Below are 16,613 nucleotides of genomic sequence, written 5' to 3' on the forward strand. Positions count from 1 at the left end.
TCCAAGGATATTACCACATAATGTAAAATGAGAGTACTGATTTGAACTTACAATTGAGTCTTTTGTTCTCCTTGTTGGTACATCTTTCCTAATGAATTGAATTTAAAATTTTTGTCTTGAGTCTTTTCTTTTAAACTTTTCTTTGTACTTTTTTATTAAAGTATGTCTGATTTTGAAATGGGTCATGCACCTGGCATCCATCTCCCCTAGCCCCCAAGAACTATTTTGACTTATGTTGACACTTTACTAATTTTTGCTATTATGGAGTGATTTCCATGTGTTTCCTCTTTCATCATAAATGTTTCACTTTACTTTCTTTCCAGTTGCATTTCTATACCACCTTCTTTTAGAAGTCAGTATTTTTTGGTCTTTCTTAGACCTGCATCTCATACTAATGATATTGGAATCACTAAGTCTAAATATGCTCTGGCTGTAGACTTTTTTGAGGATTGGATTTTTTTCCAGGTACACTGTCAAGAAGAGTTTCAGATCTGACTGTTTGTTAAATGTACTGTACAGAAGCAACCCTAAACTGATTTACGGCTATGATTCTTCTTGAATGCATCTAATCAGGGTTTGCTTACAGCACATTCTCATGAAGACCCTAACCTTTCAAGGTTAAATAGCCCAAAATAAGTTTTTTCATATTTCCTAATTTACTGTAGTCCTAAAATTCCCTACCACTTTAGAAAAATGTGAGATAAGATATATTCACATACATTTAACACTTGCGGATTCCCCACATGGCTTGAGTTCTTCTAAGAAATAAAATGAAGTAGGTATAACAGGCTTACCTGATTTCAAATAAGTTGGTATATCAGAATAGGGGCTCCTCTAATCTGCATGGGGAAAATAATAGCTAACACTTATTATGTGCCCGGTGTGTGAGAGACACAATCTTAAGCAATATACATATGTTCATTTATTTAATTCTCCCACCATACTATTTTGTTTATTACTATTTTGTTTATTACTATTACTAATCCCATTTTACAGATAAGAAAACTTAGGCCCTGGAAGGCTCAGTGCATAGATAATAAATGTCAGTGCTTGAGTCTGCCCCAAGCAGTGAGATCACACAGTCACATTCATAATTTGCTACATGACATTGTCATTCCAGAGTCCAATATAGATCATTTTATTTTTGCTCACAGTTTTAAAACTTAACTCTACTGAAAATTGGCATGGCATCTAAAAAATTATGATATAAAATTAACTTAATTGTCCCACTGTATAGCAATGCTAAAATGATGTTTTTATCTCCTTTATGCTCTTGGGGGTTTGTGTCATTATTTTTTTAAGTAGAAATTGATTTTTGTCCTAACTCAAAATACATAAAAATAGATTTTTTTATAACATCTTAAAATTGTAGGAGGGGAGAAAAAGGTACTAAAGTGTTATTTTGGCCCTTTGTCCTCGTGAAACATCCAGTGACAGGGCTCCATGTGGAGAATACAAGACTTACAGCTCCCACAGAGAGGTCTTTTCTTGTTTCTTAAGTAGGGCAGGAATAGTGGTTTGGTAGTTATTCTTTTTAGATTTTAAGTCACAGTGAACATGGCCAGAAATACTTCAAAATCAGGACGAAAGACTTCCTTTTAGATGGGAGACCCTAAATGAAAGATCATGTCATAGTCTTGTTTCAATGAATACAACTTATGCAAAAACTAGCCAGTACCTATGAGCTCAAGAAGTAAAAACAGGTCTTATAAGCTAGCTGGTTTACATGAATAATTTTGACATAACATTTTCATCTGATCACATTGTAAAATTAGATCTTATCAAACTTTGTACAGTCCATTTCCAACATACCAACAAATGACTATGTCATCATTTCTTGCCCATTTTGTTATAATGTGAACTACTCAACCCCGTTTGTCTGTAACCCTCCCCTGACTCCTTTAGATATCTTCTATATTTTTAAAATATGTTTACATAATCACCTGTTTCCTAGAAACCCCAGGCTGCTGTGTTTTCCTTTTCTGTTTACCTGATCCTTGCCCTCAGTTTACATTCTCTATATAACTTTATACAGTCATGTACATATAAGTGTGTACTATACAGACACACAAGCATGTAAATGTACATTTGTGAGAATAATCTGTGGTTATCTAGAGGCTCACAATATAGTTTAAGTTGTCTTAACATCTCCAGAAGTGGAGTCAGTTTTTATTTAACTCCATTGAGAGATAATAAAATAGGTCACAGAGAAGAAAGGTGATTTTTGTAATGTCACACAGGCAGAGTCCAAACTAGAGCTCAGAATTCCTATCTGTAGGCCTAGAAAGCAGTCTATCTAATGTATACCTTTATTTATATCATTTGCTTACCTAGAATCAAACCATTGGTCAAACAGCCAATGCACATACGTTTCTCACACTGTCGAACAAAGACAGCGTGGTGCCCTTTGATTTCTTTCTGTGTTTTCAAAAAGAACTCCAATGATTCAGAAGGATGGCCCCCATACAGCGCATTGTAATGTGCGTAGAGTAAAGGACTTGGAGCTGTGATTCAGAAATCTGCTCTTTTAATTTCAGCATGCTTATTAATTCCCTGATTAGGTCTAGGCTGGCATGAACAAGAGGAAATGAAGAAGGAATAATTTAACTGGGATAAAAATGAGAAATGTAAGGCATTTAAAATGTTTTGTACCACTAAATCCCTGCTTATGACTTGCCTCACATTCATCATTTAACCTCTGAGTCTGTAAGTGGGAGCAACAATCCGCCTCAGTATCATCATTCACCAAGGTGCCGTAAAGATGGATCTGGTCTGTTCGTGATGCATGTAGGGCTCTGTGGAGAAGGACACTGTGTGGAGGAGACTTCAGTAGCCTCCAGCCTCTGGGGATGAGCAAAGAAATACTTGTCTAGCACCATGACTTTTTATGCTTGTGTAAGTTGTTTCAAGTTGATGAAAATCGTCTTTATTTCATAGTAGCATGATATAAAATTTTACCCTGGCTGATTTTTTTTTCAACTTTATGTTTTTACAGCAGTTTTAGGTTCACAACAAAATTGAGCACAAATTATATAGAGTTCCCATATATCCTCACTCCCAGTATGCATAGCTTCCCCCATTATCAACATCCCCTACTGGAGGGGCACTTTTGTTACAACTGATGAACCACATTGACATGTCATTGTCACCTATGGCCTGCAGTTTGCATTAGGGTTCACTCTTGGTGTTGTACATGCTGTGGGTTTTGACCAATGTATAAAGACCTGCGTTGCTTTAAGTTGAATGCCTGTCTTCCCCAGATTTCATATGTTGAAATCCTAATCTTCCGGGTGATGGTTTTAGCGGGGGGAAGACCTTTGAGAGGTGGTCAGATCATGAGGGTGGAGCTTTCATGAATGGGATACAGCCCTCATACAGGAGGGCCCGAGAGATCTGTCACTCCTGCCTTGTGAGCACACAGGTCGTCTGTGAACTAAGAAGCAGGCCCTCACCAGGCCCTGGTCCCCCAGCTCCTTGATCTTGGACTTCCCAGCATCCCAATCTGTGAGAGATCAATTTTTGTTCTTCATAAACCACCCAGTGTAAGGTGTTCTGTTACAGCAGCCTCAACAGACTTAGATATGTAGCCACCAGTACAGTATTACACAGAATAGTTCCACTGCCTTTAAAATCCTCTTTCTTTCACTTACCTAACTCCGCTCGTTCCTCCCTCCTGGCAACCGCTGATCCTTTTTCAGTCTCTGTAGTTTTGCCTTTTCCAGAATATCACATAGCTAGAATCATAGAGTACAGAGCCTTTTCTGATTAGCTTCTTTCACTTTGTAATATGTATTTGTTTCTTCCATGTGTTTTCATGGTTTGATAGCTCATTTCTTTTTAGAGCGGAGTGATATCCCCTTGTCTGCTTGTACCACGGTTTGTTTATCCATTCACCTCCTGGGGGACTTTTTGGCTGTTTCTAAGTTTTGATAATTATGAATAGAACTGCTATAAACATCCATTTGCAAGTTTTTATACTGACCTGAGTTTTCATGTACTTTAGGTAAATACCAAAGAATATGATTGCTGGATTACATGGTAAAAGTATATTTAGTGTTGTAAGAAACTTCCAAAGTGGCTCTACCATTTTGCATTCCCACCAGCAATAAATAGGAGTTCCTGTTGTCCCATAACCTCACCAGCATTTAGTGTTATTGGTGTTCTGAATTTTTACTATTTTAACAAGTGTGTAGACATATCTCCTTGCTGCTTTACTTTGCAATTGCCTAATGGCGTATGATACTGAGCATCTTTTTGTATGCTTATTTGTAAATTATATATATATATTTTTTTGGTGAAGTATGTGTTCATATCTTTCATCCATTTTTTCAATCAAGTTTTTCATTTTCTTATTTTTGAGTTTTAAGAGTCCACTGTATATTTTAGATAGCAGTTCTTTATCACATGTGCCTTTTGCAAATATTTTTTTGCAGTCTGGCTTGTCTCCTCAGTACCTTGAAATCCTGATTGATTCTTTAATTTATCCTAAATAATTCTTCAGAATGTTTATTAGCTTTCCGTTCAGTATTTGCATTTGATTCTGAACATAAACATTTCTTTGCAATGCTTAGTTAAGTGGGACTTGATAATTCTTCCAATATTGATTTGCGTATGTAAATATACAACAATTATATTCTATATAGGGATTAAACAGAGGTTGAGAGATCCAGAAAGTTTGGGTAGCGTCACAAACTCTAGTTGTGTTGCAAATAATTTAGAAGAATAACAAGAGAAATTTGCTGAGAGTTGAACTCTCTGCCTTCATATGCATACCTTCACCTGTGTAAACACCAATAACTTAGAATATAGGCCTCTAAACCAACAAGAGTTTACAAATATCTTTTACCTTTTCAAAACAAGGCTATATGAATATCACTCAGATTGAGTTCTAAGCCTCAAAATGGCTGATCTATAAGCATCAGGCCAATTAAATTTAGAATTAAGTGTGTTTTAGGACCTATGAAAATCCAACCTCCTGGAAGAATGTTTTGTTTGTTCTAAAAGCAAGATCTGGGTATGTATTTCTAATCTATAAATTGCCTGAAGGGTAACAGAGGAAAGAGAACCATAGATCTGCTCTGTACTTACTGAAGCTTTATAAGCAACATCCGTGATAGGGCAGAAGACAGCCAATTAATGGCTTTTGTGGTTTGCTAAATGCCTGAATAAAGTTGAGGTATTTAATAACTACAAAAGCCCTTTACTGCCACTAGAGTCCTAAGATTCCAACTGCAGTTCATATTCTACACCAGCATTAAAGCTGGTACAACAAATCAAAGCGTAAATCTCTTTTTAAAACATTGTTTTTTTCCTCAAGAGGTTTTGTTCGTACTGTTTTTTTAAATCTGTTTATTTTTTATTTTTTGTATCAGTGACTTTGCAGTGAAGAAGTAAGTATAATAAGATGCTTGCAAAACAGAGTCCTTTGACTATGAGTTTTATGAAGAAATTATTATATAGACAAACATACAGCTACATTCTCATGTGTATTTCATTTGTATTTGTGTATGTATTTTGATTCTATGGTAGGAAACTAAAAATTCAGTAGCCAGCCCTCCTTTTGATACCCAGAGCAGCCTTCTTCATAAGAAAGGCTTGTGGAAGCACCTGGGGATTATTTAATTGGGTTATTATGACCACCTTTCCATTTTCCTGCTATGGAAATAAGGCCAGAAATGACCTGTTCAAAGAGAAAAAACTGTTTGGTTTGGTTTTTTAAGCCAAGCTAATTCTGCCTTCATTGTCTCATATCTGGGCTGCTACAAAAGTCTTCCACAGTAACTGGGTTTCTGTAAACTAGATGACATCCTTCCAACTTCAATCTTTCATCCATATTCCTGAGTGAGTGATCCTTCTAAAGCCTGTCCATGGTGATGCCATTTTGTGAGGACTCATTATGTAGAAAACACAAGGCTCCAGCCTCTGAACCTGCATTCTGTCTACACATCCATGTACTGTCCACCTCAGACATGATGCTTTAGAAAAATGGATTATTGAACCTTCAATAACCCTATCAATTTGTTCATGACTTCATGCCTTTATACATGGAAATCTGCCTGGATCTCTTTTTAATCTCAAGCCAACTAACAAATTTCCCCCTCTCTTTTTGATTTCTAGATCATATAAAGGTATTTATTTTCCCTTTTATAATTAACAGACTTTGTCTTCTGTCTTAAAAAAAAAGTTAAGTAGGTTTCTTAAAGATGTGTGGGTCTACCCGTAGCTATCCTGTGCTACCCACATAGGAAAGAATCACGTTACACTTTTAAAAATCCCAATGTAAAAAGGTACCTTGTCTATAAATATTATTTGCCTTCTTTTTTTAAGAATAGAGAGAGAGAAGAGGGAAACTCACACTCATTATCTTTCCCATCTCAGTGTTGATACCACAGTTGACTCAGTTGCATAAATCAAAACTCTAGGAGTCACCTTTGAGTCCACTTTGTTGTATCTAGTCTATCAGCAATCTCTGCCAATTCTACCTCCACATATGTCCACAAATATCCAATGATTCTTCCTGTCCACCCTGTCCATCGTAGTAGCAACAGCTTGTGCATTTACTGCTATGATAGTGTCTTAACCCCCTCCCAGTTTCCATTCAGTTCCAGTTTAGCCCATTTTCCTAATAACACCCTGAACATTCCCTTTAAGATATAAAAGTGGTTGTGTCACTTAAATATTAAGTGTAGTTAAATATTATCTAGGCCATCTATTCTACAGCCCTATCTCATTTTGTTGCATATTGCTTCACTGCACTTCACAGATACTGAAGTATGGGGCAACCCCGTATTGAGCACATCCATCAGCACCATCTTCCAGCTGCATTTGCGCACTTCATGTCTGTGTGTCACATTGTGGTAATTGTCGCAATATTTCAGTTTTTCACTATTATTATGTTTGTTATGGTGATCTGTGGTCGGTGATTAAGGCTGGCTGAATGCTCAGATGGTCACTTGCATATTGTAGCAATAACATATTTTTAAGGCTTTTTTTAGACCTAATGCTATTTCACACTTAATAGACTACAGTATAGTGTAAACATAAATTTATATGCACTGGGAAACCAAAATATTCACTGAACTCACTTTACTGCCCTAGGTCTGTAAGCATAGCCATGGTCTCTGAGGTAGGCCTGCTATAAAACCAAGAAGAGCCAGAATGATCTACCCCCTGCCTACTTCTCTGACCACGTATCACTCACTCTCTTGCTCACTAAATTCTTGATGTATATGTGCTGGAATGTCCTATTGCTTAAGGAGGCTCTGCTCCTTCCTGGCTCATAGCCTTTCCTTTCCAGCTACATGGAAGACCTGTGACCCAGAGCCTCATGTGATGGGCTGCTTTTCGTTCAGGTCTCAGTTCATGTATCACCTCTTCAGAAAGGACTTCTCTAAGTAGTCTCTCAGCCCTGTGGCTCTGCTCCCGGCATGCCACTGCCTGAAAGGAGCATGCTTATTCGTTTGCTTGCTTTGATTGGGCCTACTTCCCCACTTTAGAATATAAGCTCAACGAGGGCTATTTTGTTTGCTGTATTCTCAGCACTTAGAACAGATATATAAGCAAATAAGCAGATTTGTTATATTTGTTACCTACAGTGTTAATATACTTATTGATAATATATTCCTTCACTGAGGAAAACAATTTAAAAAAAGTAGTACAGGCTCCCTTCCTGGCCTTGTTATGTCAGGGTCAACAGAAACCCTTTTTTCTCTTCCCCCAGCTCCAAGTGGTAGGAGCCTGTGCCAGAACCCTAGATCTTTACCACAAAATAAGAATCCCACCTCGGGCAAAGGAGAGACCATTGTGGATAATATTCAGATGTGGCTTGATGCTGCCTTTCATAGGAAAGAAAGGGAAACAAAGCTCCCTTGACTGATCTCCACCTCTTGAGAGCTTATAATTTCTCTTGTGAAAATGAAAGCGAATCAAAGTATAGCCTTCATCACAGAGCATAGAACTAATTTTGATGAATGCTGGAGCATGTTCTTCATAGAACAATTAAATGGTTATTTTATCCAAAGCAGAATTTACAGAATGCATTTTTTAAAAAGTGGGGTGGTGGTTGGGGAAAGTTGGTGACCTGAATGCTAATTCTTGCCACCACTTCTCCCATGTCTTTGATGAAAGGACTTAGCAGACACAAGCTTCTGGTAGGGAAGCTTAATGGTCTGGCCATACCTGGCATTGGTTCCAAGAAGGCAGGCATTACCTTTACTTTGAGATGCAGGGTTAGAGAGGGAAGGAGCTTTAGAAAGTACCATCAATCCCATGGTCACTGAGAGGCTCTGGGGGCTCCCTGCCATGAGCCCCTTCTGTGACATGCAGAATAGGATTGATTCTGACTACCTGCTGTATATTCTTACCATGTGGAGGAAAGAAAGGGGAGCTTCCTGATTCGCTAGAGCTCTTGAGAACTATGGAGGTGGCCTGTGGAATTAGGGAATTCTAGGGAAGCCTGAGAGAGATGTCCCAGCCCCCTTCAGAGGAAGGCCAGCATGCCGGCTGCTCTACATGGGCCCGTGAGAGCAAAGAGAGCAGGTCTTTCTTGCCTGAGGAGTTGCCCCTGACAAAGAAGGTCCAACTCAAAACCCCTGTGACAAATAGGCTCCAACTCAAAATCCACCCCACTGAGAGGCAAATACAATTTATAACTCCCCAAAGGGCCTTGGTAAACTGAGGAAGAGAAATCCAGTTAAACAGTCCAACAGATGGTTCCTACTGAGGCAGAACCCAGGGAAGGAAGAAAAGGAACACACCCGAGTCTCCCATCTCTGAATCGGTGTTCTTTTCACTTTGCGATTCAGATTCATTTCACCAGCCTACTCGGGACATTTCACATCACATTTTGACACATCATTTCTATTTTTTTTTTCAAATACTTATTTGACTGTATTACACTCAGACACCACAAGTCCATTTCTTCAGTTCCTGATCACGGAGCTACGGTTTTTCATCAACTGCTCCCCTGATCCCTTCCTGCGCATCAGTAGCTGGGCCTCTTCACTTACTGGTCTTCACCCTCCCCGGATCCTCCCAGTCCTGCTGGGCTTCGCTCATCTCCTGTGCTAGATTCACCTTTCCCACCTGGCAGGATGATTCTGCTCCCCTCTAATGCACTGTTTGAAAAAGTGACACTCTCATTATTTTCAAGGACCACTCTATTCTAATAAAAGTAACCATTCAGGAAGAATACTTGCAAAGATTTTCTTTTCTAAGATTAATTTTGGAGGGAACTAGAAGCTGCCAGCCCAATAAAAGGATAACTTTTTTTAAAAGGCATGCACAGCCTATTTTATGCTCTTTTCAGAGAGCTTCAAAAAAGTTACCATGACTGAGGAGGTTGTTGTTTTACTTATCAAAAGGTGCATTGGGAAGGAATCATCACAGCATTTCATCTGGGAGAAAACAAATTACTTCTAGGAGAGATTTTCTCATGAGCCAACTAGGTAGCTCTCCTCAGTTAGTACATTTTTTTCTAAAATAGAAATGTAGAGTTTGACTTTTTCTTAATTAACAAAATAAAAAAGTAACAGCCACTAAAACCATTCATATGATATTGGGGACAAATTATTTTTTAAACCCACAGAGGGAATTGAACTTGAATTGTGCACATACTGATTTTGAGCATATTAAGAAGCCTCTGTTCTTGCTGACGTACTGAAATGTTGCTTACATTTCATGAACAAGCATAGGATCTAAGCATCTACATTCACTCAAGTCCCACTGGTTCGGGGCCTTTCTTGTGCTGTCTTCCCACCATCTGCATCAGTGCCTGGCACTTATTTGCTGCTTAAAAATACATCGAGCAAATAAAAGGGCAATTTATTTAAGCAAAACTCCTTTAGACATTTTAAAAAATCTGAGTGGGTAGATACATTAGTATCTAAATATATAAATTTTCCACATCTGGGACAAGGCCTGGGATCACAAGCTTATTTATAAAAAAATCACCCACGTGGGCCATTTCCTATCAGTGCTTCTCATGAGCAGTGTTTGCACCCTCCTCTAAACATAACCCTGTCAGGATGATTTCTTTGTTAAGAAGAATCTGAGCCCATTGGATCAATGTACCAAAAATGATCAGGAATTCTGTGTTAACAGAGTTCATTTTTTTATATTTGTAAATTAAGGTAGATATACCAAAATATTAGCTATTTCAACTTAAAAATGCAGACAAAACTCCTCTACCACATGTACAGTAGGTTGCCAAGAAAATTTGCCGAAGACAAGCCATTTTGACTCTACCTACACAAGTGGAAGTTGGCATTTTTAGAATAACAGCCCAAATCTCTTTATTATTTATTATCTAAATATTTACCTACCATCTTAAATCTAACCTGAGATAGTGGCTGATTTTATAAGCTAGGGTGGATGAAGTTACAACACCAAATACATGAATCCTTTTGGTGCTCATTCAAAAGGTTTCAGCTTCTAGACCTTACATATCAGTGGGTAATATTTACTAAAGCAAAATAAAACAAGATAGAAAATAAGCCTTTCTGATATTCTTGCAGAGCTTCTATATAGAATCTGTAGTTATCTCATTCTTTGGTAATTTTTGTACAGTGTGTAGTATGACTTTAATACTGGGAAAAAAATAGAACATCCTTGAGTAACAGAAATTACGATCACTAGCAGTTCAAGGTCTGCAACATCTTTACTTTGTGACATTTGACGTCCTTTGATGAATAAGCTTTATATAAGCCTTTATCTAGATCTGATGTAGAGTCCTGTACCAAATAGATTCCTAAAAAAATCTTAATTGACTGTTTTTTGACCATGTTTTGTTAATGAGTTTTTCTGGTCCCAAGTCTGGGTTGGTTAAAACTCACCGTGTATTGGATAAGATATGTTATCTAAGAGCTAAGATGTTTTACTAAGTAATATCCAGCACAGTTCTGGTTGCTTCCTGAAATAGCTTCCTACCTGTTCCAACTCAGCTACAGATTTGATATTGGCACAGGACCCACACTTTTTTGTTCATTACTCTGGTGAAAGTGCCCTAACCTAATTGTTTGTAGGAGCTGAGGAAATCCCAGGTCTCTTTGTCTTTGCCCAGGCAGGTTACAGTCTACATTTCATCCTCCCCTGATGTTGTCTGACAGTTTTGGCATTGGTAGAGCCAAATATACATTCACATGTTACTAGTGGTTATAATCACAGTTTCAAATGTGCAGCACCAGGGCCCATCAGAGTCTTGGAGGAAGGAATTTGGCAGGAAAATGGTCCCTCACTGCACCCCCAGGTAGCCCATCTACACCTGTCATTACCTGGCATCTATACACAAGTGAAATAATCTCCCCAATTTGTATTCGGGCAAAATGCCATCGTAACAGATGGACATGAGTGTATGTAACTGGGAAATTATGCATATGCATTAAATAGGTGGACTATGAGCATGAGTCCTTTCTAGGAACATCCAAACATCTGTCTGCTCTGAGCTTTTGTGTGTACTGTTTATACCATGTGCCATCTCAGTGGGAGGGCCTTGTCGGAGGCGCAAAAGGGAGCACTCCTGAATTTCATGGAAATTGTTTCAAAGGGTGAATTTGCCTCACCCTGAGCAAAAGGAATATAACCAATAGAATGGACACCTTTGTCATTATTTCAAGATAACAAACTTTAAAAACTGGTATTGGTAGCAAAACAAAATTTTGGACACTATAGGAAAAATATTAAAATTTGAATCAACTCTATATATGTCTTTATATGATATGCATGTGTTATTTAAGCCTTGGTTGAATGATTAAAGGTTCTCTATTACTTACTTGAATCCCTTCTATCTCAATCCAAAGCTACAGCTTTGGTTAAACCAATCAGCAATGTTAACATAACTTTATAACTTATCTTGCAAGGCAGAAAGTATTTTTCGTTTGTGCCTATTTTATTACCTGTATGTATACCCCAAAGGAGTAAAGCATTCTTTATTACTTGCAGTGTGGATTCCCAGTAATTGGAATCTGATCTAAAATAATACTAAGGTTTATCCATAAGTATTACTTCTATACTTTTTTTTTTTACAAGAACATTGTCTTCATAGTTTGGGTAAGCCTTATTCTTAAAATTCTGGAATATTCCAGTTATGCATACAAACTAAATATATATATTAAGTCATCTTTCATTATTTATTTATTTCTTTTAAATGATTGAAAATTAAGTTTTCCATCTGTTTTAATCCTGAATTATCATGACTTTACCTTTCTTTGTCCTTTATGAATTATTTACATGCTGAGGTGATTATTCATATATCTCTATTTCTCTAAGGCCTTTTGATATTTAAAGAAGTGAAATAATACTAAAATAATATGATAGTATAAACCATCATTATTACTACTTATGAACTTATATTTTTACTTTTCAATAAATATCTGTGTCAGCAAATTGAGTATAAAATATACAAGTGCTATAAAATAGCAATCAATTACTCATATGTACATTGAATGACTCCAGAATCTTAGAACTCAATATTACTCAAGTAAACTAACATGTGATATGTTGATATATTTCTGAGAAGGTAACATTTGCAAGGTAAATTTGGAATATTTTATTTACTTGTATCTTTAAGATTTAATATAACTGAAGCATCAACAATGCATGCAACAATTAAATGTTCACTAGGGTATACTAGTTTCAGCTAGACTTATGTACTAGCTATAAAAGATAAACACAAAGTTAAATCTGTGATTAATAAACGACTGGAAATAAGCACTATAATATAAAATTCCAGATTTGGGGTCTCAGAAAATTATATTTATATTATAAAAACAGTGCACAGGATATATTCACTTTGGAGAATATTTAGAGTTTCAACTATCTTCACATTTGGGCATTTAAAAAACTGTCTTCTGTATTTCTTTGAAGCATGTGGATACTTCATAACCTCAAATACACTAATATATATATTTTGGTTGTCTAATTAGACAAACTTGAGTCTATCAGAAGACCTAGTCACTTAACATTTGATGATCCAAATATTGCAATTGATAAGTCAACTGATTATCTTCCTTGATGTAAATTTGCATTGGAAGTATGATTAGAAAGTTTCCCTCATTACATTAGTTTGCTGTTGGGCGATCTTTGTGCTTCTGTTGTCGCACATACATGCCGTTGACATTCAGATTTACTCCCTCAACCCAGATCTGAATTTCCAAGATAACCCTTCATGTCTCTGGCTTATTAAACTTAAGCTAATCAAACCACATATAAATTCTCCAACTACAAACATTTTCCCTTCCTTCCTTCCTTCCTTCCTTCCTTCCTCTGGTTAACGGTGTCATTATACTTCTAGCCATCTCTGCACCTAAAAGCTCCTTGTGTTCCTACTTTTCCCAGTCATACTATATGCTTCCCACTAGAGCATTCTCAGATATCTTGTGGTTGCTCGATCGTCTTTGCCTTTTACCCCACCGCACGCATACCAACTCTAGCTTTTTCATTGTTGCCACAATTCATCTGTGTCCCCCAAGTTCTTCGAACTCACTGGCCCAAAATATGGCTTGTGATTGTCCATTTCATGATTCTTTCATATTTTCTGATTAAGTGAAGGGTTAAAAAATATTGGCAACATTGTTTATTTTCTTAAAAAATATTACTACCCTTTTTTGGTCATGAGTAATCAGTTTCATGTTTAACCTGTGCATGACTATTTTTAAGTAAGAGAATGGCAAGTACTACAATTTAATCAGAGTATAACGTCTGTTGAAGAGAAGAGGCTCCATCCATCAGCATTAATAATAATAATGGATTTACCAAAGCTCTCAGCTTTGTAATCTTAGGAACTTGATTTTGTCAACACTTCTTAAGTGTTGAAGAAAATGCAAAACTGTCATAATACATGTAAGGATTAGGGAAGTTGCTCTTGTGATAGAAAAATAAAAACAAAGAGGGTGTCAAGGAAGGCTAGAGAGCCCGCACCTTACAGTGTCTGCCCGAAAGGCGAAGTGCAAGGTCCTAGCCTGCTCTGGGGCAGTGACATTACAGGAATCCTTGAAGCTCAGACAGAGGAGTCCTGTGATTTTTCCCAGGAATGGGCCTATTTTAGCATCTCCACCACATTTGCTCATTGGCTAGGAGCCACGCTGAGGTCGCATGACCTAGGGAGCAGCAGGTCTCAGAACACAGCAGCTGGGATTCCTATCTGATGACACCTGTAGTTAGAGATCTGCATTGTCTTGGCCACCACAGCGCTTAAAGATGATCGTATTTCTTAAAACAGAGTGTATCTAGCTAAGCTCGAAACAGTCTTGATTAAACATCAGTAATAGCTGTTTTGCTTACACTAAGAATTAACTTAGACTGCAGTGTCAGAGACTCTGGTTATAAGCTAAACAGATTTTCTCCATGTTGGCAGATTTCTATCTAGGAGCTGAATTCCAATTTGCAGTCATATTGGTGAGCATAGACTCAGAATAGAGACATAAGTCGGCAATTCAAACTTTAATTACACCAGGGTGGGACATCGTTCTATTTGCCTCCATACCAGGGCTACGCCTGCCCCAAGAAACATGCAAATCTCTTCTGAGCCTAAGCACCCTCGGTCTGGACAGGACGGGAGCAAAGCTGCTGAAGTACGCCTCTCGAAGTCTGGTCTCTCAGGTTCCAGGCAGAGCAGTCCCCTCTGTGTTTATTAGCTATTGAACAAAGCAAACCAACAGAAGGTTGGCTTAAAGCACCAATTTGTCATCTATAACTACCAGTTCTGGGGCCAGGTAAGTGATTGTTCTGCTCACCATTAGCCTGACTGGTATTCATGGCATAGGATGGCTTCACTCAAATAGCTGGGGACTCAGATAGGATGGCGGGGAAGGAACGTATGGCCTCTCTCCACATGGCCTTTCACCCTCCGGAAAGCCAGTCCGGGCTTCTTTACCTGGTCTCATAAGGATTCCCAATGACAAGAAAGGGAAGGCCCTGATACGTAAACACTTTTCAAGTCTCTCCTTCTGTCTCCTTCAATGTTTTTTATTGTCCTGTTGACTAAGGCAGATCACAGGGTCAACCCCAGAGTCAGTGTGACGGGATCTGTCTGCAGGTATGGAGGCAGGGAGGCCTGATCTAATCAGGAATGATTCTCTCACACCCTCTGATTAGTATGTTTCTCCTCCTCACCCTCCTATTCTTCTTTAGGATAATACAACAAATGAGACTATTTACAAATTATTGCATTTTCTGATCCAGGCATAACAATATTTACGCTGTAAAGTAAACTTTTACATATATTGAATTCATCTGCAATTTGTTAGTTTTTAATTTTCAGTGTTACCAACAATGAAAATCTGTCTCTTTTTATAACTCATAAGGACCCTGAGAGTCTGTGGGTTTTCCTCAGACAAGAAGCTGTGAAGATTCCCTTTCAAATCAAGATTATACTTGGGAAAATTATGAAAATACTTTTTTCATTTTGATTCAGCTGGTCAGTTCACACAGAAGTAGCAATTCATCACATTCCCTGATCCTAGTAAAATAAGAGACGTGTTTATTATTTAGGGTAGTTATTGCTGGAATGTGAAAATTAAGAGGTAGAAATTGAGTAATATCTGACTTGTTAGAAACAGTTATTTTCTACTGTAAAGCTCTTCTGTCAGCCAACTGTGTTGAGCCCGTTATCACTATAATCAGGCGCTTAAGAGGATAAACATGAAAAAATATGTTAAAAATGAAGTAAATGCTTCGGAGTGACTAGCACTTTTGCTTATAATCCAGGCATATTTGGCAGTATGAGGCAAAGCTGTGCATTAGAAATCCTGTTAGTCTGAATGCATCCTGCCATTTTCTAGACAGAGGAGGTATGGGTGAGGGTACACAGATTTCATTTACCATCACACTAACACATGTATGCAGAGCTAAAGTAGAATCACTGGGTGAGATTACATATCTGTTTTGGGCCTACAATCAGGTCTCAATCATCATTTTTGTTAGCCTGCTCTTTACAGGTATTTCTAGTCACAACCCCCAGACCTCCTCTGGCACTAAAAAATCCACTAGTTAAACATATGCTTGCTTAACATATGTTTCCTGAAAAAAAAAATCAATCAGGTTGGCCATTTGGCAAAAATAAGCAATTACTCAGTTTCATACTGTTCAGGCAGGTGTGCATGTATGTGAGTAAAAGAAGAAACAGTCAGAACTGACGCTCGTGTTTGAAGACAGCATCCGTCTTCAGAGCCTCAGACCTGCTCTTTGGTCCTATTGAAATGACTGGTACATTTCCACGCTGATGAAGGAGAGAGGTAGTGCCTTTGACTTTGACTGAGTCTCTGGTTATTACAGTGAAATTTGGCTTCTGCTATAGTTATTGCTTCCCATCAGCCCAGTGCCAGAACATATAGAAAATTCCTTATTTTTCAACATTGCCCATCAAGTGGCTGGGCTGGTTTGCACAGCTTCCCAGTTGTCTGAACTGTGCTATATTATTTGTACATCTTCATGATTTTAACACAGACCTCCTTCGGGCCTCGAGATTGCTCCCCGTTGGTTTATGCGTCCGGTGCTACTGGAGGGCCATGCCGCCACTCATAAGGTGTGCATATTCATCCCAGGGAAGTTGTAAGCCTTGTGTGAACAGTCATAACCTGGCACATTCCAAGATGTTGTTCGATTGCTCCTTCCTTTTC

The 16,613-nt window shown here is 38.0% G+C and overlaps 1 protein-coding gene across 2 annotated transcripts in view; it reads left to right on the forward strand.

Moving 5' to 3' along the window:
• KHDRBS2 (KH RNA binding domain containing, signal transduction associated 2) overlaps positions 1 to 16,613 on the forward strand; it is a 536,095-nt gene that overhangs the window by 339,625 nt on the left and 179,857 nt on the right. The gene's annotated exons all lie outside the window — the stretch shown is intronic.

Source organism: Manis javanica, chromosome 16, assembly GCF_040802235.1.
Source record: "Manis javanica isolate MJ-LG chromosome 16, MJ_LKY, whole genome shotgun sequence".
Taxonomy (NCBI): Eukaryota; Metazoa; Chordata; class Mammalia; order Pholidota; family Manidae; genus Manis; species Manis javanica.